Genomic DNA, 8,387 nt, shown 5'->3' with positions numbered 1-8,387 from the left:
TAGATAGAGATAGAGAGAGAGACAGGGAGAGATAGAGAGAGACAGAGAGAAGGGGAGAGAGAGACAGAGGGAGACAGAGAGAGAGAGGAATTAGAGAGAGACAGGGAGACAGGTGTCGTAAACAGTGAGGAGGAAAGCCTTAGATTACAGGATGATATAGATGGCTGGTAAGATGGGTGGAGCTGTGGCAATGGAATTTAATCCTGAGAAGTGTGAGGTGATGCATTTTGGGAGGACTAACAAGGCAAGGGAATATAGAATGGATGGTAGGACCATAGGAAGTACAGAGGGTCAGAGGGACCTTGGTTGTACTTGTACATTGATCACTGAAGGCAGCAGCACAGGTGGATAAGGTGGTTCGGAAGGCATATGGGAGACTTGCCTTTATGAGCCGAGGCATAGAATATAACAGCAGGGAGGTCATGATGGAGCTGTATAAAACACTAGTTAGGCCACAGCTGGAGTACCGTGTACAGTTCTGGTCACCACACTATAGGAAGGATGTCATTGCACTGGAGAGGATGCAGAGGAGATTCACCAGGATGTTGCCTGGGATGGAGCATTTCAGCTATGAAGAGAGACTGAAAAGGCTAGGGTTGTTTTCCTTAGAGCAGAGAAGGCTGAGGGGGGACCTGACTGAGGTATACAAAATTATGAGGGGCATTGATAGGTTAGATAGGAAGAAATTCTTTCCCTTAGTGGAGGGATCAATAACCAGGGGGCATAGATTTAGGTAAGGGGCAGGAGGTTTAGAGGGGATTTGAGAGAAATGTTTTCCCCCAGAGGTTGATTGGAATCCGGAACACACTGCCTGAAAGGGTGGTAGAGGCAGGAACCCTCACAACATTTAAGAGTATTTAGATGAGCACTTGAAACGCCGTAGCATACAAGACTACGGCCAAGTGCTGGAAAATGGGACTAGAATGGTTCGGCTTGATGGCCAGCACAGATACGATGGGCCAAAGGGCCTGTTTCTGTACTGTATAACTCTATGACTCTCTATGACTCCATGACTCTCTCTCCCCCTCTCTCTAATCTCCTCCCTCCCCTGCTGTCTCTCTCTCCCTCCCCACCGATCCTTCTCTCTCCCTCTCTCTCTCCTCTATCTCGCCCTCCTCTCTCTCTCCCTCTTACTCTGTCTCCCTCTCCCTCTCCAATCTCTCTCCCTTCCACCACTGTCCGTCCATCCCTCTCTTTCTCTCACTGTCCAGCCCTCTCTCGCTCGCTGTCCCTCCACCTCTCTCTTTCTCTCCCTCTCCCTCCCATCACTTCTTTACCCCACCCCTCTTCACTCTCCTCTCTCCTGCTGTCCTTCTCTCCTCTCTCACTGCTCCCTCTCTCTTTCTCTCTCTCCCCCTCTCCAATCTCTCTCTCTCTCCTGCTGTCCCTCTCTACTGTCTGATTCTCAGAATTCACAGAATCGTTACAGTACAGAAGGAGTCATTCGGCCCATCGTGTCCGCACTGTTTGTCTGAAAGAGCAACTCCCTCAGTTCCATTCCCCCGCCTTCTCCCTGTAACCCTGCACATTCTTCCTTCTCATATAACAGTCTAATTCCCTTTTGAATGTTTCAATTGAACCTGCCTCCACCACGTTCTCAGGCAGCACATTCCAGACCTTAACCACTCGCTGTGTGAAAAAGTTTTTCCCCATGTCACTTTTGCTTCTCTTACTAAATACTTTCAATCTGTGCCCTCTCGTTCTCGATCCTTTCACGAGTGGGAACAGTTTCTCTCTATTTACTCTGTCCAGACACCTCATGATTTTGAATACCTCCATCAAATCACCTCTCAGCCTTCTCTTCTCCAAGGAAAACAGTCCTAACTTCTCTAATCTATCTTCATAACTGAAATTCCTCATCCCTGGAACCATTCTCCTGAATCTTTTCTGTACTCTCTCCAATGCCTTCACATCTTTCCCAAGTGTGGTGCCCAGAACTGGACACAATACTCCAGTGAGGCTGAACTAGTGTTTTATACAAGTTCAACATAACTTCCTTACTCTTGTACTCTATGTCCTATTAATAAAGCCCAAGGTACAGTGTGCTTTATTAACGCTCTCTCAACCTGTTCTGCCACCTTTAATGTACCCTCACTTCCTCTCTCTTCTTGCTATCCTCTCTCACACTCTAATTCTCTTTGCTCTTGTTTCTAACTTTTCACCATTTAGGAAGTATCCTGTTCTATCAGCTGTTTTCAGGCTCAAAGAGATCCCTCACGTTTGCCTACATTGAAATCCATTTGCCAGTTTTTACCTGTCAGTTAATCTATCAGTGACGACTGTTTATTACACAGTATTTAAAGCACAGAAACAGGCCATTCAGCCCAGTCGGTCTGTGCTGCTGTTTCTGCACCTCTGAAGGCCCCTTGCACTCTATTTACTTCAGCTGTTAACCCTATCAACATATTCTTCTATTCCAGTCTGTCTCATGGATATCTCTCTGTAACTTTGCACTTCCATCTGCAGCGCTTACAACACAACTTATCCTTGTGTCATCAAAAAGCCCCAACATGCACTTTGCTATCACATCATGTGCCCTGTCTGTCTCCTGCAGTCTCTCTCCCCCAGTCTCTCTCTCTCTCACTGTCTCTCTCTCACTCCCCTGCCATAGTCCCTCTCCTGCAGTCTCTCTCCCCCAGTCTCCCTCTCTCTCACTGTCTCTCTCTCTCTCTCTCTATCTCTGATTATCTCTCTCCCTCCCTAGTCTCTCTCCTGCAGTCTCTCTCTCTCTCTCTCTCACTCACTCCCTCTCTCTCTCTCCCTCCCTGGTCTCTCTCCTGCAGTCTCTATCCCCAGTCTCTCTCTCTCTCTCTCTCACTATCTCTCTCTCTCTCTCTCTCTCCCTCCCTCGTCTCTCTCTCCCCCCAGTCTCTCTCTCTCACTGTCTCTCGATCTCTCTCTCTCTCTCTCCCCCTCCCTCATCTCTCTCCCCCAGTCACTCTCTCTCACTCTCACTATCTCTCACTGTCTCTCTCTCTCACTCTCTCTCTCTCCCTGGTCTCTCTCCTGCAGTCTCTCTCCCCCAGTCTCTCTCTCTCTCTCTCTCACTATCTCTCATTGTCCCTCCCTCGTCTCTCTCCCCCAGTCTCTCTCTCTCTCACTATCTCTCACTGTCTCTCTCTCACTCTCTCTCCCCAGTCTCTCTCCCCCAGTCTCTCTCACACACACTCTCACACACACTCTCACACACTCTCCCTCCTTCGTCTCACTCTCACTCACTCTCTCACTCTCTCACTCTCTCACTCTCTCACTCTCTCACTCTCTCACTCTCTCGTCTCTCTCCCCTAGTCTCTCTCTCTCTCCCACTCTCTCTCTCTCTCCACCCAATGCCCTGACCCCCAGCTGACTGCTGCTTAAATTACCCTGGAATGAGGAAGTACAGATGTGAATGAAGACGTAAACATGTTTTTTTTTTATCAGCTCACAGCAGATGCCAGCAGTGTGTCTTTGAAGAATTTCAGCAGCCGAGCAGAGGAAACAGTTTGGATGGGAACAGACTGTTTCCAGTGTTCAAGGGGTCAAGAACGAGAGACAGTCAAACAAAATTCGATGTAAGAGATTTTGAACGGCGAGACATCTGCAATACACACAGAGCCATGAGACTGTGGGAGGAAAATAAAGAAAGAAAGTACTTAGAACAGCACAGAAGGAGGCCATTCAGCCCATCGTGTTCGAACTGGCTCTCTGAAAGAGCAATTCCCTCAGTTCCATTCCCCACCTTCTCCCCATAACCCTGCACATTCTTCCCTTTTCAGATTATCCAATTCCCTTTTGAATGTTTCAGTTGAATCTGCCTCCACCACGTTCTCAGGCAGCACATTCCAAACCTTAACCACTCGCTGTGTGAAAAAGTTTTTCCCCATGTCACTTTTGCTTCTCTTACCAAATTCTTTAAATCTGTGCCCTCTCGTTCTCGATCCTTTCACGAGTGGGAACAATTTCTCTCTCTCTACTCTGTCCTAGACACCTCATGATTTTGAATACTTCTATCAAATCAACTCTCAGCCTTCTCTTCTCCAAGGAAAACAACCCTAACTTAAACTCATGTAGAGACATTAAACTCATATAGAGATACAGCACTGAAAGAGGCCCTTCAGCCCACCGAGTCAGTGCTGACCCGCAGTGGTTAGCACCGCAGCCTCACAGCTCCAGCGACCCGGGTTCAATTCTGGGTACTGCCTGTGTGGAGTTTGCAAGTTCTCCCTGTGTCTGCGTGGGTTTCCTCCGGGTGCTCCGGTTTCCTCCCACATGCCAAAGACTTGCAGGTTGATAGATTAATTGGCCATTATAAATTGCCCCTAGTGTAGGTAGGTGGTAGGGAAATATAGGGGACAGGTGAGGATGTGGTAGGAATATGGAATTAGTGTAAATGGGTGGTTGATGGTCGGCACAGACTCGGTGGGCAGAAGGGCCTGTTTCAGTGCTGTAGCTCGAAACTAAACTAAACACCCACTTATACTAATCCTACATTTAATCCATATTCCCTACTAAATCCCCACCATTCTCCTGGGGGCAATTTACAATGGCCAATTTACCCATCAACCTGTAAGTCTTTGGCTACAGGAGGAAACCGGAGCACCCGGAGGAAACACAAGCAATCACAGGGGGAACTTGCAAACTCCGCACAGGCAGTAGCCAGAATCGAACCCAAGTCGCTGGAGTTGTGAAGCTGCGGTGCTAACCACTGTGCCACCCCGGACTCCAGGCTCTCCACATATGTGAAGACCCTCATCCCTGACACCATTCCAGGAAATCTCCGCTGTGCCCACTCCAAGCTCTTGACATCCTTTCAAGAGTGAGGTGCCAGAACGGGACCCAATATTCCGCTGAAGCCTGATTGTGCTTCCGATATATTTCCCGGAGAGAGAATTTATATAGTGCCTATCACGACCTCAGCAAGTGCCAAAGGTTTTCCTTAAAGGGCAGTCACTGTTGAAGTGTGGGGAAATTCGGCAGCCAATCTGTGCACAGCAAGATCCCACACACAGCAATGTTACAAATGACTAGATCACCTCATTTTTCGTGATGTTCACTCAGGGATGAACATTAGCCTCAGGAGACTGAGAACTCCCTCCCGCTCTCCTTACGATAGTGGCCATGGGATCTTTTACATCCACCTGAGAGGACAGACAGGGACCTCGGTTTAATGTCTCACCCTGACAGACAGCATCTCCGACAGTGCGGCACCCCCTCAGTACTGACCCTCCGACAGTGCGGCACTCCCTCAGTACTGACCCTCCGACAGTGCGGCACTCCCTCAGTACTGACCCTCCGACAGTGCAGCACTCCCTCAGTACTGACCCTCCGACAGTGCGGCACTCCCCTCAGTACTGACCCCTCCGACAGTGCGGCACTCCCTCAGTACTGACCCTCCGACAGTGCGGCACTCCCTCAGTACTGACCCTCCGACAGTGCGGCACTCCCTCAGTACTGACCCTCCGACAGTGCGGCACTCCCTCAGTACTGACCCTCCGACAGTGCAGCACTCCCTCAGTACTGACCCTCCGACAGTGCAGCACTCCCTCACTACTGACCCTCCGACAGTGCGGCACTCCCTCAGTACTGACCCTCCGACAGTGCAGCACTCCCTCAGTACTGACCCTCCGACAGTGCGGCACTCCCTCAGTACTGACCCTCCGACAGTGCGGCACTCCCTCAGTACTGACCCTCCGACAGTGCGGCACTCCCTCAGTACTGACCCTCCGACAGTGCGGCACTCCCTCAGTACTGACCCTCCGACAGTGCGGCACTCCCTCAGTACTGACCCTCCGACAGTGCAGCACCCCCTCAGTACTGACCCTCCGACAGTGCAGCACTCCCTCAGTACTGACCTCTGACAGTGCGGCACTCCCTCAGGACTGACCCTCCGACAGTGCGGCACCCCCTCAGTACTGACCCTCCGACAGTGCAGCACCCCCTCAGTACTGACAGCAGGGGAAGTGTTGGCCTGGATTATGGAGCTCGAGTCTCGGAAATGAGTTCTCGTACCCCCTAACTGTGTGAGTCTGATTGCTGGGGTCTACCCCATCAGACCAGAACTGACACTGAATCCACGTTCTCTGTGCCTGTCCATTTAAATTATTCTCTGAAAACGAACAGATTTAACACTGGTTCTGGCCAGTACTTTCCTGGCCCCAAACTTTCCCAGGCACATGCTGTCTCGGCTGCTGAGACTCTAATCACCATCTGTGGGGAGCTAAAGCCTGAGAACTGGATCCTCCACCAGTTAGACAAAACAAGTCTAGTGAGAAGGGCCAAAGCAGCAACATGAAAATCCACTTTCACCCACAGTGGGCAGAGACAGGGACCTGGACTAGGGCTTGTCCAGCTCGGATTGGGGTCAGATGTTGACCTTTCACCCCCTCGGGTCAGGTCGAGTCCCAGGGAGAGGGCCCGAATGTCCCCTGTCTGTTACTCAGGGTGATCTGGGTGGGGCAGTGGGTCAGATTGTGTCTGCACACAACAGGAATGTCAGTGCTGATAACAATCCTTATTTTCACCGGGTTTTAGTGCTGGTTTTATATGACTTGAGCACATCAGCTGCATCAGCCACAAAATGTCCTGATCAGCATTCTGCAGGAGACATAAATACCACAGGAGCCCAACCCTGTTCTTATCAGACAGAGGCACAGAACTCAGGTTATACAGTAAACTAGAATTTCCCAACAGGCTAAACCTAACTTCACTCCCTCTCCCTCAAACCCTCCACATCCCACTGTCTGTCAAACCCTCCTTCTCCCACTGTCCATCAAACCTTGCACACCACACTGTCCCTCAAACCCTCCACACCCCACTGTCCCTCAAACCCTCCACATCCACTGTCCCTCAAACCCTCCGTATCCCACTGTCCCTCAAACCCTCCGTATCCCACTGTCCCTCAAACCCTCCGTATCCCACTGTCCCTCAAACCCTCCGTATCCCACTGTCCCTCAATCCCTCCGTATCCCACTGTCCCTCAATCCCTCCGTATCCCACTGTCCCTCAATCCCTCCACACCCCACTGTCCCTCAAACCCTCCACACCCCACTGTCCCTCAAACCCTCCGTATCCCACTGTCCCTCAAACCCTCCACACCCCACTGTCCCTCAAACCCTCCACACCCCACTGTCCCTCAAACCCTCCACACCCCACTGTCCCTCAAACCCTCCACACCCCACTGTCCCTCAAACCCTCCACACCCCACTGTCCCTCAAACCCTCCACACCCCACTGTCCCTCAAACCCTCCACACCCCACTGTCCCTCAAACCCTCCACACCCCACTGTCCCTCAAACCCTCCGTATCCCACTGTCCCTCAAACCCTCACTCTCCCACTGTCCCTCAAACCCTCACTCTCCCACTGTCCCTCAAACCCTCCTTATCCCACTGTCCCTCAAACCCTCCACACCCCACTGTCCCTCAAACCCTCCACACCCCACTGTCCCTCAAACCCTCCACACCCCACTGTCCCTCAAACCCTCCACACCCCACTGTCCCTCAAACCCTCCACACCCCACTGTCCCTCAAACCCTCCCTCTCCCACTGTCCCTCAAACCCTCCCTCTCCCACTGTCCCTCAAACCCTCCCTCTCCCACTGTCCCTCAAACCCTCCCTCTCCCACTGTCCCTCAAACCCTCCGTATCCCACTGTCCCTCAAACCCTCCGTATCCCACTGTCCCTCAAACCCTCCGTATCCCACTGTCCCTCAAACCCTCCGTATCCCACTGTCCCTCAAACCCTCCGTATCTCACTGTCCCTCAAACCCTCCGTATCCCACTGTCCCTCAAACCCTCCGTATCCCACTGTCCCTCAAACCCTCCACATCCCACTGTCCCTCAAACCCTCCACATCACACTGTCCCTCAAACCCTCCACATCCCACTGTCCCTCAAACCCTCCACACTCCACTGTCCCTCAAACCCTCCACACTCCACTGTCCCTCAAACCCTCCACACTCCACTGTCCCTCAAACCCTCCCTCTCCCACTGTCCCTCAAACCCTCCACACCCCACTGTCCCTCAAACCCTCCACACCCCACTGTCCCTCAAACCCTCCACACCCCACTGTCCCTCAAACCCTCCACACCCCACTGTCCCTCAAAACCTCTCTCTCCCTACCCTCAAACCCACCCTCCCCCTGTCCCTCAAACCCTCCGTATCCCACTGTCCCTCAAACCCTCCCACTCCCTCTCCCTCAAACCCTCCGTATCCCACTGTCCGTCAAAACCTCCCACTCCCTCTCCCTCAAACCCTCCGTATCCCACTGTCCCTCAAACCCTCCATATCCCACTGTCCCTCAAACCCTCCATATCCCACTGTCCCTCAAACCCTCCCTCTCCCTCAAACTATCCATATCCCACTGTCCCTCAAACCCTCCCTCTCCCTGTCCCTCAAACCCTCTGTATCCCACT

The 8,387-nt window shown here is 51.9% G+C and overlaps 1 protein-coding gene across 2 annotated transcripts in view; it reads right to left on the bottom strand.

Annotated features, from left to right (window-relative positions):
- LOC137348913 (Y+L amino acid transporter 2-like) overlaps nucleotides 1-8,387 on the bottom strand; it is a 72,616-nt gene that overhangs the window by 52,554 nt on the left and 11,675 nt on the right. The window contains exon 3 of one of the 2 annotated variants that reach the window (XM_068014144.1): nucleotides 5,013-5,117. The exons of the other annotated variant lie outside the window; for it this stretch is intronic. The gene's annotated coding sequence lies outside the window, so the exon portion shown is untranslated. The remainder of the gene's footprint in view (nucleotides 1-5,012; nucleotides 5,118-8,387) is intronic. 2 annotated transcript variants of the gene reach the window in all.

Source organism: Heterodontus francisci, chromosome 34 (genome assembly GCF_036365525.1).
Source record: "Heterodontus francisci isolate sHetFra1 chromosome 34, sHetFra1.hap1, whole genome shotgun sequence".
NCBI lineage: Eukaryota > Metazoa > Chordata > Chondrichthyes > Heterodontiformes > Heterodontidae > Heterodontus > Heterodontus francisci.
The sequence above is the reverse complement of the archived record's forward strand: the minus strand, read 5'-3'. Positions and strand labels throughout refer to the sequence as shown.